The following is a 23,526-nucleotide window of genomic DNA, read 5'->3' as shown; positions in this document are numbered from 1 at the left end:
GAAGATAAACTATTTACCAAGAGGGCTTTTACATCCTCTTCTACTTTTGCACAAATTCTACATAACTGTTTTATAAGAAACTTCATATCATTTATATGCTGGAGATAATAATTTCAGCAGCCATTTTAAATCAAAGGAGATGTAATTTGAAAATAAAAATAAAAAAATATTGCAGTTACCATGTGAAAATTATGCTGCAGTGATTGATTTATCTCTCCTACTTATTTACAATAATAAGTTATCTACCAATACTTCATTAAATATCAGATATAATTAAGCTACAGACTTCACAAATTATGAGAAAAGCAAGAGAAACACCAGCACATGAACAAACACATTGACAACTTGTTTTTGGACAAAAGTCTCCGGAAAACCCAATGCGGGAAAACTGGTGCAACAAATCTGAGGGTTTCTATTGGCAGTAAATTTTTGAATACAAACTAGATGCCCCAGAGAAATGGAAATCCACACAGAGAAGATTACTGATAGAAAGATAGTGAGAATTTTCTCACACTGAATCTGGAGATTTTGCACTGGCCCCAGCTTTTGGATGACCCACTATGTAGTCTCTGCGTGAGCCTACGCAGTTAATGCGTGGCCTCTGCGTGGAGACTCCCTCTGACTACATCACCATTGCTGTTGTTGTGCCTGTTGTCGAGAAATTGAGATTTCTTCTGTCAATCACCCACAGTGATTCCTGGCACTAATCTCTGCTTTTCCCCCAGCGATTCTGTGTCAACCTCCTCTAGCTGTTGCGCTACCCCTCCTTGGCACTGCATTGCCTCTCTAATCCTTCATTGTCTTCTCTGAAGTATATTCACTGGAACAGGAAATCACTTCCTTCCAACACTGCCTTTGATCTTCACTACTTGATCACTAGTTTTAATTCCTTAGCCAACCCTGCCCTAGGAATATCGAACTGACTGATCAATTCTCTGTGTATTTGGAAATGAACCCCAAGCCTCCTTCTTATGCTTTTCTCGTCGAGACTTCAACGGCCGAGATTAAGTCTCTAATCAATGGCTAAGATTAAAACTTGACTTGATCCGCTTTCTAGAACATTCTCACCCATATTTTCATTAATAACCATTAATACTTTAATTTTCCTAAGTTTAGACTTAGGAACCCCATTAAAAATATTAATTATTTTAATAAAATACAATCCGGATGGAATTTCACCAAACAGTTTCTGGGTTCTTTAGAACTCATGTGCCTTAGCCTCTCCACCAATTTTCTTGGCTAGAGCACATATGATGCTACCAAAAACTAATGCTCCCTCTTAGCGAGGAAGGTGCTCTAGCAACAATGTCCAACTACATGTTGCTCTGTTTCTGAAGCATCTTCTTCCCACACTGTTGTTGTTGCTACTAATGTATTGTTGTCCATAACACTGCCACTGCCACTGCTCCATCTGTATTATAGCTCCTCTCAAATGTTACATCACGCAATTGAAAGGGATTTTCCAACATACCCATCTATTCGCGGAATTGAACAAACTTTGTTCTTCCTAGAGCCTTGGTGAGTACATCTACTACCTGATTTCCTGTGGAAGTATACTCCAACAATACGGCCCCACGTTGAACACAGTCCCTGATAAAGTGACACCGAATATCAATGTGCTTGGAGCGATCATGAAACACTCGATTTTCAGAGAGCTTGATACAACTTTGATTATCACAGAATATTTTTGCCACTTCCATCCTCTTCTTGAATAGATTTACAAGCAGTTTCCTGAGCCATATAGCTTCACATGTAGTTGTGCTAGCTGCCATATACTCAGCTTCAGCCGAGCTCAGTGCTAGAGACTTATGCTTCTTACTGCACCAGGAGGTCATCCTCGATCCTATACTGAAGTAATACCTAGAGGTACCTTTCCTGTCTACTGAACTTCCTACCCAATCTGCATCAGTGAATCCACTCAATTTGATATCATTGCCCTTGGTGTATCTCAATCCAAAATTGATTGTTCCCCACACATACCTGAGCTTTGTTGTTGCCCAGTGCGCCCTTTTTGGTTCCACCATGAACTGGTTAATGGTGTTGACAGTATAACATATGTTTGGCCTAGTGTTGACCAGATACATAAGCAATCCAATGAGTTGTCTGTATAAGGTGGGGTCCACTTCCTTGTCTCCGAATGCATCTATTTTCTTCCAATTGGTAATCATAGGTGTAGCCATAGGTCGATAATCCTGCATTCTAAATCTTTTTAGAATTTCTGTCGCATATCTACCTTGGCCAAGGAAGATCTCACCATCCTGCTGCCAAACTTCCAATCCCAGAAAATAGTGCATTAGCCCCAAATCCTTCATGTCGAATTTTGTTTCCAGGTTCTTCTTGCAATCCTCTATGAGTCTGGATGATCCCATCAAAAATAGATCATCCACATATAATACCAGAATTAACGGCTCATCTTCTACTAACAGATAATAAAGATTGGGATCGGCATCGCTCTTGATGAATCCCAACTGCTGTAAGTAGTTGTCAATTCGACCATACCAAGCTTTGGGTGCTTGTTTTAGCCCATACAAGGCTTTCTTCAATCTACACACATGAGTTCTCTTTTCATATGTTTCAAAACCTTCTGGGTGTTCAATATATACCTCCTCTTCTATCACCCCATTCAAGAACGTTGTCTTGAGATCCATTTGGTGAATCTCCCATCCCATTTGTGCTGCAAGGGATATAACGGATCTGATAGAGGTATACCGAGTTATTGGGGCAAAGGTCTCTTCATAGTCTATTCCTTCATTTTGCGCATATCCTTCCGCGATGAACCTAGCCTTATACTTGTCTACGCTGCCATTTGCAGCATACTTGATCTTGTAGATCCATCTTGAACCCACAATTGATATGTTCTCTGGTCTTGGTACAATTTCCCATACATCATTTGTCATAATGGAACTATACTCTTCTACCATGGCATCCACCCACACTTAGTGATGTACGGCTTCATGAAAACTACAGGGTTCTTCGACCTAAGCTACCAATGCTTGGTACCTGTCAGGTTGTCTATGCTGCCTTTCCTCGGCTCTAGGAGCCCCAACAAATTCTTTTGCCTCCCTCAGATTCTGTCGTACTTCTTGTCTAGTCCTTCAACTGGGGATGGGAGGTTCCATTTGTTCCTCTTCCAATTGTTGTACCTGTTGTGACACTCCTGGCTCCTCTTCTCTTGAGGAGATGCTAATACTGGTTACAGTGCTCGAACCAGATACTTGTCTTCTTGCTAGATCTGTTCCCTGTTGTTGGACAAGACAAACATCCTCACCCTATTTTTCAAAAGACATCTCTAGAGATTTCTTGAAAGATCTATCTTCCATGAACTTTACATCCTACCTTACTACAATCTTCTTACTGCTTGGATTGTAGATTCGGTATGCCTTTGAAGTCTCACTGTAACCTACAAGATATCCAACTTCGGCTATCTTCTCTAACTTGCTCCGCTTCTCTTCTAGAATTTGACAATAAACCACACTTCCAAATACCCTGAGGTGACTCATTTCTGGCTTCTTTTCCGTGAAAACACCCTCCGATGTCTTCTTTCCTAAAGCCCTGTGAGGGGTCCTGTTCTGAATGTATACAGTCGTGCTGCATGGTTCTGCCCATAAAAACTTAGGTAGATTCTGCTCATATCACATCGCCTTTGTAGCTCCAACAATAGTTATGTTCTTCCTTTCTGCGACTCCAGTCTGCTCTGGATTATAAGGTGTTGTCCACTCTCTTCTGATCCCTTCTCTTGCGCAGAAATCTGTGAAGTTTTTATTGTGTATTCGCACCATTATGGCATTATCTGAGAGCAGTATTTGGATCTTCCTTCCTGTCAGGTTTTCCACTAGAGCCTTAAACTCTTTAAACCAATCAAAGACCTCATCCTTGGTTTTTAAGAAATAAATCCAAGTTTTCTTGGAATGGTCATCTATAAAGGTGAGAAAATACTCAACACCGTTGATAGCCCTTGTAGACATTGGACCGCAGATATATGAGTGTATTAAACCGAATAAACTCTTAGCTATATTGTTGCTTCTTGTAGGAATTTACAGGGTAAGTTCCTTAAATAGAACACCAATGGACACCACTCACAAACAGATCACAGATCAGTACACCAGTGTTCTGTTGAAGTTTCTAAGTTTACTTAGTTTAGAAACCCTTCATGCACTTTTTCTGATTTATTCCTACCTACTTGTTATTTTTCTTTAACAAGTTATTTACAAAGTATATAATGAAAATAAACACCAGTGCATTCTCAACATATTACAGATCAGCAACTAAAAGAAACAAGAACAAACACACCACACGACACCATTATTTTTGGACCAATGTCCCCGAAAAAACCCAATGCGGGAAAGTCAGTGCCGCTATCTGAGGGTTTTCTTATTAAGCAATATCAGAGTACAATCTGGGTGCCGAAACTGGCCTACCCAACAAAGAATTTCCTTAGCAGCTATACCTCATAGTTTGAGAGAAATCTCCTGGCTGAAACCCCAGAAACAACACAAAACTGCTTTGCAACCCCAGCGTTTGCCCAATTTGGACTGCGTCAACCCCTCTCTGTCTCACGCTAGCCCTGCGTCAACTTTTCTTGGCCTGCGTCAGCCCCAGGAAGCCCTGCGTCAGCTTTTTGGGCCTCTGCGTCAGACACGCTGGCCTCTCTGGTGCTCTGCACAGCACTTGGCTACCTCTGCGTGAGCCCTTGCTAGCTCTGCATCCCTCTCCTTGGCTGTTGTGCTGCTCTCCCGGCACAATCTTTGCCTTCTCTGTTTCTTGATACTCAATGCCCCTTAGCTGCTCTCCTGATCATTGATTCTATCTCTCTTAGCAAACCCTGCTCTAGAGAATAGAATGACTGATCACTCTGGTGTCTTCCCCAAGTGACCCTCAAGCCTCCTCTTATACTTTTCCTATTGACATCTCAACGGCCGAGATTAAGTCCCTAATCAACGGCTAAGATTAGATCTAGCTTGATCCATGTCTTTTGGACCACTCTAACACAGATTCATATTAATACACATTAATATTTTATTTCCCCTAAGTCTAGACTTAGGGACTCCATTAAAAATATTAATTATTTTAATATCTCCTGATCTGTTTAGAATGTGCCCAAACCCTTTCTGGGTATTGGAGATCTTGTGTGCCCCAACCTCTCCACCAAATTTCGTGGCTAGATCACATCCGATGCTACCCCAAATCAACATATTTTTGATGTGGTTAAAACCCTCAAAGAGGGAAACAGTCACGACCTGAGCCAACGCAGCCACTTCAGGCAATTTATTAATGTAAAAGAAAGAAAATTTACATAAGCTTCTCTCATGAACAGTCACCTAACAAATGACCCTCCATGCTCTTTAAATAGAGATCATGGACCAATCGGATGCTAAGCCACGGATCAAGTGTCGGTAATACCGACAAGAGAATCAATCGTCAGATCACTTCATGTCTAGAACATATCGTGACTGTCGGATTGTAAGTTACAAAAAGTACATACTAAAGAAACACATTTTACCTAACTATACACTAGACCAAGTTATACTTAATTATTTCCTATTTGTCGGAATATCCTAACATTCCCCCTTAAGAACAACTTGGGATAGGATTGAAGGATGTATAAAGATGACACAATAGGAGAAGGAAGGAGGCATTAGAGCCTATCCCCCCTTAGTGACAACTTCCTGAACTCCAACCATAAATCGAAGTTTAGTAAAATTCGCCTATGTGAGAGCCTTTGTAAAGATGTTTGCAACTTGATCATCGGTTGAACAATATTGCACTTCAAGAACATGGTCATGAATGAGCTTTCCGATGAGATGCATTTGTAGTTCAATGTGTTTGTTGCACTGATGTTGGACTTGATCTTTGCACTTTGATTATCACACCAAAGTGCAGTCAAATGTTGCTGCTGAAAACCAAACTCTAACAGGATCTGACGAAGCCACAAGGCTTTCTTACTAGCTTCAACGGTGCCACGATGCTCTGCTTCTGCTGAAGAAAGAGAAATGGCACTTTGTTTCTTGCAAGCCCATGTAATAGGTCTAGAACCAAGAGTGAAGACATAACCTGTAGTAGACTTCCGATCATTAGGGTCACCATCCCAATCAGAATTAGTGAAACGAACCAATAGAGGAGATGCTTCTGCACTGTAATGAATCCCAAATTGAATTGTACCTCGAACATAACGAAGTATTCTTTTAACTTCTTTTCAATGACTTTCATGTGGGTTTTGCATAAATCAAGCAACAAGGCCAAGAGCAAAGGAAAGGTCAGGATGGATATGGGTCAGATACAAAAGTTTTCCAACAAGCTGACGGTATAAGGTAGCATCAACTTCAGGGGAAGTATAAGTGACTGAAAGTTTGGCTCCAGACTGAAAGGGAGAAGGGGCTTGCCTACGGTCTTCCATGTGAAAGTGGCATAGAAGATCCTAGTGAAGCATCAAAACTGATAGCTTGTTAACTTAAACGTGAAAAGACACAAGAGGTATTTGTAATAATAATTTATTATATAAAAAATGTATAACTAATGATTCTTACAGTGATGACCCGCATAAATATAGATAAGCAGGTGTCCTTTCGTGACTAGGCATGTCTTTTAGACATGCCTTTTCACTTAACTTAATGACTACTTAACATAACCAATATTTTATTATTTAATATTTACATTTATTTTATTTATTTACTTGTTATAAATTATATTCATAACACAACCCCTTCCTTCGGAAGCTTTGTCCTCAAAGATGTATTGCTAACAATTTCTTCATCTTTATGCTTGTCATCTCGACATATGTAATTTGTTGGAACAATGTCTGAATCCTGGGTTATAAAATTAAATAATAATATTATTATTATTTATTTATTTATTTAAATAAATAATAATAATTATATTATGATTTTTTGTAATAATTAAATTGATTAAATAATATGAATATGTCCAAACTATGGTATGTATTTAAAACTAAATGACGTATTTACTTGTTATGAATTATATTCATAACGCAGCCCCTTCCTTCAGAAGCTTTGTCCTCAAAGATGTATTGCTAACAATTTCTTCATCTTTATGTTTGTCATCTCGACATATGTAATTTGCTGGAACAATGTCTGAATCCTGGGTTATCGATTTATTTGTTTTTTAAATAATATATATATATATATATATATATATATATATATATATTATTTATTTAATAAATAATAATTATATTATGCTTTTTTTAATAATTAAATTGATTAAATAATATGAATATGTCCAAACTATGGTATGTATTTGGAACTAAATGACGTATCTGACAGCAAGTTGTTTGACCCAGCAGTCACATCTCTTGGACTGTGCAAAATATATGCATCCAAATTCGTGGGCCGACAAGAGGAACGTGGAGCAGAAATGGTGGTCAACAGTGGGAAAGCACGGGGCATATAGTTGGCATTATACTCAAGCTCTTCAGTGTGGAGGATATTGTTTGCAATAAATGTTAGTACTATGCCCCATCTATCTTAGAATTCATTGGCCCCACTAATGAAGCCATTGCCTATGAAAGTCGAGGATGCCCTAGTGCACCATGTGTGCCCCAGAGTTCCAAGATTATGTAGAACAGTGTGTCAAAATGCTCTTTGCTACTAGATAGACAGTGGTCGGGCTTGAGATTGAAATTTGACAAAGTTCGTATGACTCCATTGTGATTAATTATCTGCCTCTTGGACGCCATTAACGAGTGGATTAAGTTGATTAAGCCCAGTTGAAAGGCAACATCATTTATATCCCTACTTACTTTGTCAAGGAGTGCAAGCAATTTATGTCGATCTTCGCCCAAATCGAGCTCGTTGTTCAAATCATTTTCATCTTCATGTGCATCTTCTTCATCATCTTCCTCATTGTTACGATATTGTTCATCTTCTTGTTTGTCAAGATAGTCCTCATCAACCTCATCTTCATCCTTATTATCATTAGAATCATCATCTTGATCTCTATCATTTTCATATTCATCATTATCAACATTTTGATCGAATTCTTCTTCTTTTTCTTCTTCCACATTTTCCTCTTCATCATCTTCAATGTCTTCTTCATTGTCATTATTATCTTCCTTATTATCTATTTCCATTCGACATGCTTTAACTTTTGCAAATGATTTTTCTAAACACCAAAATGCTTCTTGAATTTTACTAAACTGCTCAACGCATTTAGGACGAGAGCGTAATGGCACATTATGCAGCAAACAACGTTCAAAGACCCGCATGATTATATTGTGCAACAAGGTTCTAATACCACTGAAGCATCAAAACTGATAGCTTGTTGACTTAAACGTAAAAATACACGAGGTATTTGTAATAAGAATTTATTATATAAAAAATGGATAAGTGATTATTGTTATAAGGAGGACTTGCATATATATATATATACTTAAGTAGGTGTCCTTTCGTGACTAGGCATGTCTTTTAGACATGCCTTTTCACTTAACTTAATGACTACTTAACATAACCAATATTTGATTATTCAATATTCACACTTAGTTTATTATTTACTTGTTATGAATTATATTCATAACACATAGGCATACTTGGACAGGGAAAGGGAAATACCTTCTTTGGATTGCAAGACTTGAAGACAAAGAAAATAATGCAAGTGTCCTAAGTCTGTCATTTCAAACTGCTTTTTAAGGTTGGACTTCACATGGTTTATGAGGTTGGGATCATTACCAGTAAGGATAAGATCATCAATGTAGAGAACAAGAATGATAAGAGACTTACCCACTTTCTTGGTGTAGCTAGTATTGTCAGAATGACACCTCGAAAAGCCAGTATCTAAAAGAAAGCTATCCATTTTGGCATACCAAGCCCGAGGGGCTTGCTTGAGACCATAAAGGGATTTCTTAAGCTGACATACAAGGCTGGCGCCGGTTTGTATAAAGCCAGGAGGTTGTTCCATATAGATTTCTTCATGCAAGTCCCCATGCAAGAAGGAAGTTTTAACATCCATCTGATGGACTTCCCATTTGAAAAAGGCAGCAAGGGAAAGAACCAGTGTTCCACAGGGACGTGTCAACCAGGGTCGGGTACACGCACCCCTCACACCCCACGCACCTAGGACGGGGGGACATCTCGGGAAACATTTCTCCACATCCCCCTTTTGGGGAGACGTAGGGGGGAACGTTTCCCCAATGTCGGGCACGTGACTCCCTAAAAAGGTGATGCTTGGGCGTCCCCCCTCAAAATGGGCTATGTGTCCCCCCTTAAATTTGCTTGTAAACAATGATTTATGACAGCGAAAACCTAGTATTTTACCATATTTACCTACTAATGCTATGCAATTCATGGTAATGTTAAATTCTTAAAGTAAAAGTGAAATTCTTCTTTATCTTTCATTTTTATCCTTTAAATTAAATTTTTAACATTACCATGAAATGACTCAGGATATTTGAGAGTGCTTCCGACCACATTGGATTTCATATGGAGAAAGTAGAATTTTAGATCTCACTCAAAATCCAGCAGGCTTAACAATTTTTCAGGAATTCGGGACTTTATGGATTGCGATGTTTCCATTGCATTTTGTCATTTACAAGGGTATGGAATTAGTATTTAATCAAAAGCACCAAGCCCTTTGTGTACTTTAGAGTGACTTTTAAACTCAGCGCTCCACTGTTTTTGAGTTTTAGTTATATCAATTTACTATTCCAATCTTCAAATTTTAGTATCAATTATAGTCTATTTTGCTTAGTACTAATTAAATTCTAGAATGATGAATGATGAATTTTAATTTTAAATCAATTTAGCATCTAGAATGATGAAAGATGAATTTAATTTTTAAATCATTATAGATTCTAGAATGGTGAATAATGAATAATGAATATGGATCAAAGTATCTCATTATTTAATTCAATTATGTATGTATCCTTGGATTTATGCTTTCATTATTGAATATGAATTTGAAATATATATATATATATATTAGAAAGGAAAAAAAAAATTATATACTCCGACGTCCCCCCGTCCATCCTAAATTTCCCTAAAATTTGAGGGTACTCCAACACGTCCCCCTTGTGCGTCACCCAACACCCACGCCTCCCCGTCCCAGAATCTTGGTGGAACATTGGAAAGAACAAGGTGGATAGAGTTCATTTTGGCAACAGGGGAGAAGGTTTTAGTACAGTCAATGCCTTCAACTTGTGAAAAACCCTTAACAACAAGACGAGCTTTATGTTTATCAACTTTTCCATCTAGTCCAAAATTGGTTCTATAAACCCATTTGCATCTAACAAGTTTTCGTCCCTTTGGAAGAGGAACAAGGTCCCATGTATCATTTGCCAATAATGAATGATATTCTTCATTCATAGCCGCGTCCCAATCTGGATGGCCTGAAGCTTTTGTAAAGGTTTTTTTTTTTTTTTTAGATATCATTTTTTGGGATTCAACTGCGTTAAGTAAGTCATTCAAAGTATGACCATTTCCATGAGAGGTAGTCGTAAAGTGACTAATTTCTCATGATTTTTGAATAGTTCACTTAGCACTCATTGCATCGGGTGATGCTCACAGGGGTGAAGAAGTGGGATTGAAACTAGTGAAATGTGGAGAACGAATCACATAGCATCAATCATCACTTCCGGGGCTTGCACCCGGTAACCAGGACTTCCCAGGAGGTCACCCATCCCAGATGTCAGGATGATTATTCGTTGAAGCTTGAGCCAGTAAAGAAGAGGCTCTATTAAACTGAGAACGTATGTGACGCTGGTCTGTAGGATCACCTACAAGAGCACCTGCTGCATCTCGAGTAGCACGGACCCATTTTGGAAGCTGAGGAGCTGAAGGAGGATCCCGAGAAGGCGGGGGAGGATTGTCATCCTCGCTATCATCATCAGAAGAAAAAATATTTTCATAAGTAGAAGGGATAGAGAGAGGTGGCACATCTGTCGAACTAGGCTCGTAGGCCAATATATTTTCAGCACACTTTACATCTCTTCTAATGATAGCATTTTTGGATTGAGGTCGAAGAAATCTATATCCTTTGACATCTTCAGAACATCTAACAATCTTAAGGTTCTAAGGCTTTATGTTTCTCATCTAGAATAGGGGCCCATGCTTCACTTCCAAAAACACAAAAGTGACTTACGTCTAGTTTAATTGAGCTCCAAGTTTCTTCTGGAGTGAAATTCTTTAAAACCTTAGTAGGAGTGTGATTTACTATGTAATTTGCATAGTTAATTGCTTCTGCCCAAAAATTAAGACTAAGTCCTTTAGATTGAAGCATACAATTAGCCATTTCCTTTAAGGTGTGATTCTTCCTTTCAGCTACACCATTTTGCTGTGGAGTATATGGAACAGTATGTTGCAATTGAATTCCATGCTCAATATAAAAGTTGATGAATTTGTTGTTAACATATTCTCTGTCATTATCAGATCTTAGCTTAAGAATTTGATGTCCAGATTGTTTCTCAGCAAAGGCTTTAAAGGCCAAGAACATGTTAAAGACTTCACTCTTGAGAAATCATCAATGAAAGTTGAGAAATAATTGTAGCCAGAGAATGAAACAACTGGAAGTGCACCACATAAATCACTATGCACAAGCTATAAAGGGGTTAAGGCGTGCCAAGAGGTATGTTTTTCAAACCTATCCCAATGGTGTTTTCCAAGTACACATTCGGAACAAACAACATCTTTGCAAGATACCATAGGAAGACCTATCACCATATTTTCTTTACATAGTTTTTGAAGGGAGCAATAGTTTAAGTGACCAAATCGCTCATGCCAAAGTTTGCTCACTTCATCATTATGAGCAACAAATACCGAGGGAAGAGTTGATGACCCAAAGTTGTTAAACTTATACAACCTTGTAGAATCATTAGCAATGTCAGTCGCTAAAATCTGTCTAGGATCTCTTAGGTCCTTAATTACAACAACATGAGGTGAAAATTCAACGGTTTTATCTTCACCAGAATGAGTTATCTAATATACAGATAGAAGGTTGCAGGATAAGGTAGGAACACATAATACATCATTAAATTGATCATTGTCTAGATGAATAGTTCCAGTCCTACAACACTAAGAGATCTATCATCACCAACATATATATTTTTGGTGTTACAATCATTTAAAGAAGAAAAAATGGGTTTGTTTTTTACCATGTGATAAGAAGCTCCAGAATCAATGAGCCACTCATGAGAATGAGAAGAAGATAATACATTTAGTGCATAAACAAAACGAGATGCTTGAAAACCACATGCATAAAGTGTTATTCTTGAAGATGAAGTTGAAGTTGAAGAGTGTTCCTATTGACCACTACGTGTCAACTACCCATAGCAGTACACCCCCTTTTCGCAAAAGGGATAGTGCTTGAGCAACGTGTCTGTGCCATTCAATTGTCATCATCAGCCCAATCATGTTATGTTGTAAACCCAGTCTGCATGTGTAGCTTGTAAATAATCTTAGCAGATCTTAGTCATGTATGTAAATTGCCTAGGTAAACCTAATTTTCTAGAGATAATCTACGTTCCGGAAGGTTTTTTGTCTCACTGATACATGATCAGCAGAGTTTTCCTTCAGCCTAACCCCAAAGCCGGAATGGATTTTGTCATTAGAATCTTAGGGAAATCCTAGTGTGCTTGGAGTCTATGTAAAAGTAATTTGGAAATAACTCTAACTATTTGGTTAGGTCAATGTTGCATTAATCGTTATCGGGATAATATCAGCGCAAAGAAAAAATCATAAAAAAATTGTAATTATCGGGAAATAATCAGAAATAATCGGGAAAAAATCGTTTGGTACAAAAATATTCATTTTTTTTCATTTGTTTTCAATATTTTAATATCTAAACCATCTACAACATAAAATAAATACATTGACACATAAATATGATAAAAGAACTAATATATAAGATGTTTAATATCATTTCTAGTGCCAAAATCACACATAACATTGAATCATGTCCTAAAAAGTAAGTCCTGACTCCTGAGTCCCAACTCAGCCTCAAAATATCAACAAAAAATATAATAATGTATCTCATCATGTCATAATGTCATATACAATAAAATGAAGAAAATAACTAAAGTCTAATACTATTGATTTCCTCTACCCCTCTTGCGAGAAAATGCCACAACTTTCCCTTTCACTCTAGATGTAAATGCTGGTGCTAGTGGAGTTGGCAATGGAATCTCCTGTGCTCTAGAAGCTGAAGAACTAGAAGTAGGAGCTATAGGAGGTAAATCACATCCTCTACTCGTGGCAGGGGTAGCCCGAGTAGGTGGTGTCACCTGGAAACATTACAATCTCCCAATCCTGAAATCCTGAAAAATTGATAAGTCTGCCGAATTTTGAATGAAATCTAAAATTCTACTTTCTCCATATGAAATCCAATGAGGCCGGAACCACTCTCAAACATCCTGAGTCATTTCATGGTAATGTTAAAAATTTAAGTAAAAGGATGAAAATGAAGATTAAGGAGAATGTCATTTTTACTTTAAGAATTTAACATTACCATGAATCAATACTAGGGCCTAGACTTGATCATTAAGCTGCCCCACTCAAAAATTATTTGTTTCTTTCAAAAAAATTGCATTCCGAACATTTAGCATCCCTTATAAAACCGCGCTGCCGCGACCCTCGGCGATAAATTCGGAAAAAATCGCGATTTTTTCAAAAAAATTGCGATTATTTCAAATTATCGCAAATTTTTCGAAATTATCAGGTATAAAAAAATCCGCGATTGTAACTCGCAATAATATCGGCTTCGGGAAAAAATCGCGATAAAATGATAATATCGCGATTTTCACAACACTGGGCTAGGTTATTACAAATTGTTTGATTTGCAAGATTATAGTTGTGTCGCAGAACTAGGTGGTCTATGTCAAATGGGTTTTCCCCCTTGAGATGTAAAATTGTAAAAGACATGATGTAAAGTGTCTTGAGGGTTAAAAATGTTTTATCCCCTCATAAATCCTAAGTCCTAGGTCCTGGGTGATTTTTCTAAAGGGCTAAGTTTGAGGATCCAAAAATAAAAAGTAAAAAATAATAAAAAGATATAAATAATAAAAAATTAAATTAAAAAAATTAAAATAACTAAAAAAATAAAAAAATTTAAAAATAAATGAAAAATTGAAAATAATAATAATAATAATAATAAAATAATAAAATAAGTCGAAATTTTGAGAAAACAAATGCCTCCTTTGACTCTTTCGCATGGAATTCACATCAGTCCATTGGCGAAGCCTTAAGCATCTAGAAGAAAAGTTATCCCTCGCAAAATAAGAAAAATAACATTGCCAAGAGGGTCTAGGACGCCCTCCCATACGCACTCTTATGGAAAATATGGATTGCAAGAAACCGCAAGGTTTTCAGGGACCAGGAGACATTAACCAGACATCTTTGTAGTAAAGCCAAAAGTCTGGCAATAGAAACCATAGCTTCCAAGAGTCTAAAGAAAATTGATATGGTCAGCTTCTGTAACGAAGAGAGAGACTTCATCAGGAATCTAATAGACAAGTGTACCAACCTCTCTCCAGCAATCACCTACAACAACTCTTCTAACACCCTCGGTCATAATTGGAAAATAAGATTAAAGCAGGGTGAATTTACTGAATGGCTCTACAAAAGCAACACTCATATCATATTCTTTGATGGTGCCTCCAAGTCTAATCCGGGAGCTGCGGGGGCAGGGGGAATCATCTATACGCCCAAAGGAGACCCCCTTGTCTCTTTTGAGTGGGGACTGGGAACTCTTTCCAACAACAGAGCAGAGGCCTTGGCTCTCTATCAAAGCTTACTCCAGCTTCAAATCCACGGAATCAGGAAAGCTTGGATTTTTAGGGACTCTGCTATTATCATTAGTCTCATGAACAGCAAGAGAAAGCCCTCCAATATCCATATACAGCAAATCATCAGCAGATGTCAAAGCATGATCAGCCAAACCTGGGAGATAAATTTTTTCCATGTCCTTCGCACCTTAAACTGAGAAGCAAACAAGCTCGCCAGTCAAGCTTGTACCAGAACCAAAGGAAATCTTTTTTGCAACAACAAAGAATCCTTTCATTATCTCCCCTGATCTCTTTCTTGACTAATGACAAATCGTTTGAGGCTGACACCTGACCAAAATTATAAGGCGTACTCTGTCCAAATCTACTGCAATCCTGATATGGTAATCTTTCTGCCACCGAATATCTTGTCTCCCATTCCTTTTGACTCCACATTCACATCGATTTCTGTTTTCTCAAGTGAAATCCGTGAGGCCTTCTCCTCTCACCGCGTGACTCTGTCCCTTCTTCCTTACAGCTCGCTAGCTTTAAAGGCCTGGACACCCCGCCTTCATCCTCCCATCTCCTTCAAGGTGTTGTCCATCGCTGCCGCGTTCTATTTCAGTCGCCTTTCAGTTATTTTTCTCTCCCCTCTTCGCTTTCCTTCTCTGGATCATCCTGTCACTACTGCTCTTCTTACTTACTGTCTGGCTTTGTGCCCTCCCCTGCCTTTTCCTCTTATTTCAGAATCGCTTGTTCTGTTAAGATCCGACCTTATCTCTTCCCTTCCAACCGCTTCTGATCCCCCAGCTGGCTTCCTTGGAAGTTCTCTCTGGTTTTTTCTTACCCTCCTCTGTTCACCGACCCTTTGCTCAGACTCCCCTATTCCGTTTGCAACTGCCACTCCTTGGCACAGTATTTATCAAGCACATCCTCAATATTGCTCTCAAGATCCTCAGATGGCCCGAAATGAGGACTGCCTTCACTGTCGGGATCTCCAGGAAGAACTAGAACAAATCAGGGTGCATCAGCGAGTCCTGAATGAAAAGATTGAATCCTCCACTCGGATAATCAACGCAAAGTATGAAGCGGATTTAAATCTTTTCCTTCATCGTGTTACCTCCTTGCAGGAGCAATTCAACGCCTTATCCAATGTGTGCGCTCATATTCAAGAATCCATGGACATCCTAAAATATATGATGGAGAAACTTAATGCTCCAAGCGCCAGCTGCTCCAGCTTCAAAATTGTTGATCAGGAAAGCAAGCCAGAGGAATCTACTGCACGGCAGATCAGTCATATAAATATAGATTAGGATGCTTTGTAAAGCTTGTCTTCTCCTCTTCCAGTTCGTCCGAATTTATTCTTGTATCAGTCTTCCTCATGTTAGAAAACACAGTAAAATAGCAGAATGTGGCAATGTAGTCAAAGTGCAAGCTCTTCCTTCGAGCTCCAATCTTGTATTTCTGGAGCTTTGCCTCCTAAACTTTTTTTATTATAAACAGCAACCGATTTTGTCAAAAAATAATAATAATAATAATAAAATTTAAAAAAATAAAATAACTAAAAAAAATTAAAATTTAAAAATAAATAAATAAATTGAAAAAATAATAATAATAATAATAATAAAATAATAAAATAAGTCGAGATTAAAAGAAATCTTTATCCTCATCGACGATCAAGATTAGTTTGATATGGATCACTTGAACTAGCCGTTGGGAATTTTTTCTTTAAATAGGGTGCTAGGGGTCAATTTGAGATCAGATTTTGATCTGAGAGTCTAGTGCTAAAGAAAGCTCTCTTGTAGTCATTTTTTGTGCAATAAAGAAAGACTTTGGGGTTGAAAATCTTGCTGGTGTTACTCTTCTGAAAGTGTTGTAAGATGTTTTTTTTTCTGCATAATTTTATTTTCAGCTATTGATAATAGCTTGATGAAGATTGATTTAGGGACAGGTATCTTGTCTAATCTTTGGGATTTGAATGATAGTTTAGATTCTGAAATATAATGGCAGGTATCTCCATTTGATCTGGATTTCACTATTGTTTTCTCCCTCTATGTTAATGGTTGATTTTAAGTTGTGCAGGAAATCTTAGTTTTGAGTTTACCGAGCGTTAGGGGAAGTTCTTGGCTGAACCAGCCAACTCCCGGATTGTGTTTTCTGAAAGAGCCCAGCCAGTTCTTGATGCCGGGCTTATCATTTGAAATTTTTTATGAATGCACTTAGGGTTTTCTGAAGTATCTCACATTAAAATTAAATTCTGAAAATATTTCTGTGGATTATTGATGAATTTGGTTGCTTAGAGTCATTTATCTGTAAATATTGTAAATTTTTAGCTGGTCTTAGGGTTTTCAGTTTTGTTTTTTGCACATTTTATTTTTGGGTGTTTATTATTGTCATTTCAAGTTGCAGATCTGAGAGTGAGATTCAATCTTGAAGCCAGATCTAGGCCCTGGAGGGTAAGATCTGGCCTCAGGATCAGCTCTAGCAGGAATATTTGCTTCAGAACCAGCTTTTTGCAGGTGTACAGTTTTTCAGCCCGAGGTTTCATTTTTGCAAGAAAAATTTTCGAAATTTAAACAAAAAAAAAACTTGCCAGTATCGATGCCCTAGATCTTAGACCTGCACGTATTCTTTTCACGCAAGCTAGACTTCCTGCTCATCGAAGCCCTCTCTGTCTGCAGCAATCCGCAACTGTAGCTCCAAGCCCTCTGCTCCTACGGCTCCCTCTGGCATTTATTCTTCTCCCTCATTACACAGAGTCCACCAATATCTACGTTCATCACATTTCTTTCCTTGCCAGCAGCATTCTCCTCATCGCTTTTAGATTCCATCCTCCATGCCCAAGTTTCCCTTCTTTTTTGCGGATTGTTGTGTTCATTCTTCTTGTCACAGCTCTATCCTTCTCCATCACTGCGGATCTCCCTCTGCCTCACGCAGCTTCATCCCTTTTTCCCTTCCACGCAATACACTGTTTGCTCCACGCTGCCAAAAGCCTCCTCTCCGTCTATTGCTTTGTATCTACCTTCGCTGTTGCACACCCTACGCAGCCCCTTCATCCTTTACACTGCCATACAAATCCACGCAAATTCGCCTACGTGCTGCCATCTTTGCTGCGTTTTCCTCCAACCATTGCCGCCGATCTACCTTCCCCTCGCTACTCCCTTCGCTCATCAACGCTTTCCGTCAAGCAAGGTTTCAGTTCCCCACATATCCCTGCAAACACAAAGAAATTCGGCTCTACTGCAATCCATCTCTCGGCAGTTTCCCACAGCTGCCCAGATAAATTTTCAACTTTCATTTACATAAGTTCGATTTTTTTTAGTTTAGCTTAGGGTCATATCTATTATGTCTGTTGAATGTATCTATTAGACTTTCTTTTCTTTGGTTAAGCTTTAGTTTTAATATTTAGAATTTTTAAAGTTTAGTTTTGTTTTAATGTTTTAAAAATAAAAATAAAAAATATTTAAAATAAAAAGGATTTGACTTTCATTTTTTATAGATTAGGTATTGATTTTCTTTTAGGTTTTTTAGATTTTAGTTTAGTTTTAAATTTGGAATTTAATAAAAAATAAATTAATTAATTAATTAAAAGTTAGATTTTTACTTAGATTTAGTTTTGAATTTTATTTCATTTAGGATTTAGATTTTATACAATTTCATTTTATGTATATAGATTAGAAGCTTTTGATTTCTCTTTTCATTTAGTTTTAGGATTAGTTTAGCTTAATTTTAACTTTTCAAATAATATTTAAAAAAATAAAATTAAAAATTAAAAAAAAGGTCCCAAAAAGCATAAAAAGTTTTAATCCTTAGTTTTTACTTTTGATTTTATTTAGTTTAAGTCTTAGTTTTAGAATTAAACTTTAGTTTAGAAAGGTTAGTTTAGATTTCGGTAATTTTAGATTTTAGGTTTGATTTTTATTTTATTTTGGTTAGATTTCATTTATTTTAGTTTGATTTCTTTTCAATAAAAAAGGTTAGATTCAATTTTCCTTTTCATTTGTTTTGGTTTTTTTTTTTTTTTTTTTTTTCTAATTTAGATTTAATTTTTTAAAGTTTGATTTTAGAACAAATCAAAAATAAAAATAAAAATTAATAAAACAATAAAATCTTAAAAAAAGTTTCTGAGTTTTATTTAGAAATTAGATTCTATATTGTGTATATAAATTAGAATTTAGATCTTAGTTTTAGACTTTATTTTATAATATTTAGTTTTAAATTCCATTTCATTTGTATATATTTAAATTCCATTTTTCATGTGGTTTAAATTTAGATGTTTTGGCCTATTTTGATATAAGAAAAAAAATTAAAAAAAATATATATATATATATATATATATATAAAAAAATTATTTTTTTTTTTTTTTTTTTTTTCTGAATTTGACTAATTCTGTTATCTTACAAAGCAAATATACAAAAAAGTGTACAAAGGGCAAGGCTTAAGTAGATTTTCGTATGTGCCCTGGCCTTGCCCATTTTACAGCACCCAAATTGAATATATTCAAAATTGGGTAGGTTGCTGTACCACTGCTGACACTGTTACATAACATTGAAAGACTGAACATAGCTGGACTGAACATTTGATGAACACAAACACACCAGGCCCTTATGATGACCCAGACAAAGACACAGACAACTGGACAAAGACACTTGACACTTGGACAATTACATGTGACACTTGAACAATAAAGCCGACACATTGACAATAAAGCCGAATTGCACCTGAAAATCCCATACAAAACAGAAGTTACCAGGACAATTTCATTCTTCATCAGTAGACTGGAGCTCCTCTGCAATTTGGCATCCGAAGTGGAGCGTATTCTCCGAATCCGAGAGCTGAATGATCTTATGAGGACTGTCTTTTTGGGCAGGCTTACTCGGACCAGGCAGAGGAGTGGCCGCACGCACCGAGGGGCCAGCATCAGGATCCAAGTTGGGGCCAGGGCGCTCCAGTCTCAGCCCACCCTCATGACAAGATACCGACCAACCCTTACTCGGACCAGGCAGAGGAGTAGCCGCACGCACCGAGGGGCCAGCATCAGGATCCAAATTGGGGCCAGGGCGCTCCAGTCTCAGCCCACCCGCATGACAAGGTACCGACCAACCCGGCCCCGGAATACGCTCAGGCTGAGCCCAACTAATTTCTGCTCCAACCGGAAGGCAAGCGACAGGGGAGTCGTCTCTACTGGAACGTTGCCTATCCGACTGAGGCTCGATACCAGGTTCCACAGCAATTGTTACAATCAAAGAGGAATTGACATGCGGACAGGGGAGACGATACCTGAGCATGGGAAGCTCTCTCTGGCTATCTTCATCAATAGGGCTGCTTTCCTTCTGCCCTCCAACTTCATCGTTGCTGTCCTGAAACCATCGAGGCTGCGAGGTGACTTCTATGGAAGAGGAAGGGGAGTAATGGTCATCTCTCGGCGGCGCTCGGCCCTGAATACCTCCCCTCCGGTTGCCCATTCTTGGCCTGTCCCTCGGCATCCTTAATCTCCCTTCAATTCCAATACTCTGTGCTTCCACCAGGGCAAAAGCAGCTCCCAATATCAGGAGCGAATTCCACCACCACGCTCTGACTCCGGCCTCAAGAGTCCAATGCTGCAACGCTAACCAGCTCCAGGAACTAGCTCCAAGAACCAGCTCCGAGAACCAGCTCCAAGAACCAGCTCCAAGAACCCACTCCCAGAACCAGTTCCAAGTACCAGAATCCGCCCCTCGAGCCCAAAGACGGAGCAAATTCACCTCTCGAGCAACAAGAATCAGCAACAGGAAATCCAGCATATAGCACCTGTTCACACTCCAGCGATGAAGAGCAGTCTCACAAACAGCGTGCTCATAAACAACAGTCTCACAAGCATCAGTCTCACCCCTCAGCTCTGCATTCGCATTGCTGCGTGTGCAGAGGAGGGTCTCCTTACCAAACTCACCATACTCCCGCGGACGTGCCATCCTCCACAGCTTAAACTCCCTCATCACTCTGTTTCCCAACTGCCTCCCTCGAGCCGAGAAGACAGGCATTAATGCCTTCACTTCATCGCCTTCAACCCCATTGAAACCGCCTAACGCGTGGTACCGCCAGTCATTAAGGTCGTGACACCCGGCCACGTGATGGCTCGTGTCTTGCTTGCGTCTCTTATGCACCCGCATCCGGGATGATGAGATCCTTCTTCGCCAGAGAGATACAGTCATAATTGAGCTTGTCATCTTCGGAATTGTCCAGTGAGCCAGCAAAATAGGAAATGCATTGAGAGGCTCCTTGGTTGGCTAATCTGTCTGCCACCTTGTTCGCTGTTCTTCTTACATGCTTGAACTCTATACTCTGGGTAGTGTGAAGCTTCTCCTCCATGGATTCTAGTCTGCTTAGTAATCTCCAACTCGTGGCTACCTTGACCGCCGGCGTGCCTGCTTGGAGTCTTTGGGCGGCGTTGATTAGGATTAGTGAGTCGCCTTCTATTTCCAAGGGGAAGTAGTTGTGTTGTTCTGCAATGCATAATCCTCTCCATAAAGCTTCTAATTCGGCCACATTATTGGTATCTTTACCTAAAGAACCATAGAAAATTTGGATTATTTCCCCTGTGTGATTTCGGAAGAGTCCTCCATAACCTGCCAGCCCTGGATTTCCTTTGGCCGCCCCATCGAAATTCATCTTGTAGGTTGCAAACTCAGGGGGGGACCAGCTAGAAGGAGAGGAGCTGCTGATAGTGGGTCTGGTACCTTCTTTCTGGAGCATTGAGAGGTTTATGTTCCAAGCCTTCAGGATCTTGCATTCTAATGGAGTGTCTGGCAAATCCGTGTCTGACCATGATTTGAGGGCCAAAGTTTCTTGCAACTGATTGGTGAGAATGAGCCATAAGGCTTCCATAGGCCGGGAAGAGTTATTGAAAATTCTGTGGTTTCGTTCTTTCCAGAGAATCCAATATATGAAACCTGGTAGGAGTCTCCATAAGTGGTTGAGAAGCTGACTTTTGTAGGGGGAGGGATCCCATTTCCTTAAGTTTTCAGCTATATCTTCTGTCCTGGCATTTGTTCTCATGTTGCAGCTCTCTGCTTTCCCCCATATTAGCTTTGCCAACGTGCAGGATTCCATGAGATGTCCTATCGTTTCAGAGTCAATGTTGCAGTTCGGACATCTTGATGGCCCCACGAAACCCCGCTTAATCAGGTTGTCCCAGGTTAATATTCTTCGTTTACTAAGCAGCCATAGGAAGGTGGATATTTTGGGCCAAATTTCTGGTCGCCAGATCTTTTCCCAAATCGGGTCCTTGATTGGTTGGTTTCCATTATGTCTGAGCTGATGGGCTTCTTGAGTAGTGAATGTGCCTTTGTGTTTATGTCCCCATCTGAGGCGATCCTGTAGAGTGGAGTACCTGATTTTCCTATATGATAGTTCTTCCTCTATGTCCTCATAAGTCTCACTTTGCCAATTATCTTGCCAGAGACTGGCCTTCTTCCAGGTTCTGAAGTCGGTGTTTACAGAGTGCTGCCAAAATTGATTGACTTGTGTGAGTCGTGCTTGTTGCATCTGCTCTTGCCAGAGAGGCTTATGAAAAACTGTTGCCAGTCTGGGGAGCTGCTGCCACGAATCCTCCCAAAATCTGGCTGTGTTTCCGGAGTGTACCTCCCAAAAACAATGTTCTTGAATGAATTTACTGTGGGGTTTGGCTGCGTTCCATATGGGAGATCCCTGTGTAGTGGAATTGATTCTAATTAGATCATTCCAATGGCTGCCTGGGGCATATTTGGCCTGCCACAATTTGGCCCATAGGGCGTTTGGCTTAGTGATCCAGTTCCACCACATGCGAGCCCCCATAATGTCATTGCTATGTAAAGGGTCGCGAAGTCCCAGTCCCCCCTCAGATTTGGGCTTGCATACATCAGACCATTTTACAAGTGCCCACTTTCTGTTGAGGCCCGACGAACCCCAGAGAAAATTTCGCTGTAGATTGCGGATTGATTTAAGGACCCATTTAGGTGCGGCTAACAGAGAAAAGAGATACAAAGGCATGGCTTGGAGTACCGATTTGATCAGGACAAGCCTGCTGGCAGTATTAAGAGCTCGAAAGGTCCAGAGGGAGAGTTTGGATTCAAACTTATCAAGAAGAGACTGCCAGGATGAATGTTTGATTGCAGCAGCAGCAAGGGGGGCTCCTAGGTAGGTCGACGGGAGTTTAGAAATGGTAAACTGCAGAATTCTAGCTATGTTCCTTTGAGTGGAAAGGGGGGTATTGAAGAAATATAGCTGGGATTTCGAAGAGTTGATGGAGGTTCCTGAAGCTTTTGAAAAAATGGATAGCAGGGATTTAAAGACCGAGGCTTCCTGTGAGGATGGGTGGCCAAATAGCATAGTGTCGTCAACAAATTGTTGGTGGGATTGAGGAGGAGAGCCATGAACGGAGATTCCTTTTAGCATTTGAGTGGAGATGGCTGCCTTCAGCAATCTGCCAAGCCCTTCTGCCATGAGTACAAAGAGGAAAGGCGATAATGGGTCCCCTTGCCTAATGCCCCTTGAAGGCCGAAAAGGTTGTGAAGGAGAACCATTTAGCAGTACAGAGAAGCTTGGGGAGGAAATCAAATTATAGACCCATCTTGTCCAAGTATGACTGAATCCAAAAGCAATAAGCATTTTTTGAATATAGTTCCAACTAAGCTTGTCAAAAGCTTTTGATAAATCTAACTTGAGAAGCATACCTGGCTTTTTGAGAATCTTGAGGGAGTGAATCACTTCATTTGATAGAATGATCCCGTCCATAATTTGCCTTCCTTCGACGTAACCGGTTTGTTCCGGTGAGATGAGCAAGGGCAGCAGAGGTTTGAGTCGGTTTG

At 39.2% G+C, this 23,526-nt stretch overlaps 1 protein-coding gene across 5 annotated transcripts in view; it reads right to left on the bottom strand.

Annotated features, from left to right (window-relative positions):
* LOC149162988 (RNA helicase family protein) overlaps nucleotides 1–23,526 on the bottom strand; it is a 405,052-nt gene that overhangs the window by 71,321 nt on the left and 310,205 nt on the right. The window lies entirely within an intron of this gene.

Source organism: Pinus tabuliformis, chromosome 5_2 (genome assembly GCF_031772625.1).
Source record: "Pinus tabuliformis cultivar Carrire ecotype Pingquan chromosome 5_2, CPIR1, whole genome shotgun sequence".
Taxonomy (NCBI): Eukaryota; Viridiplantae; Streptophyta; class Pinopsida; order Pinales; family Pinaceae; genus Pinus; species Pinus tabuliformis.
Note: the sequence above shows the minus strand (reverse complement) of the source record. Positions and strands in the feature narration are given on the sequence as shown.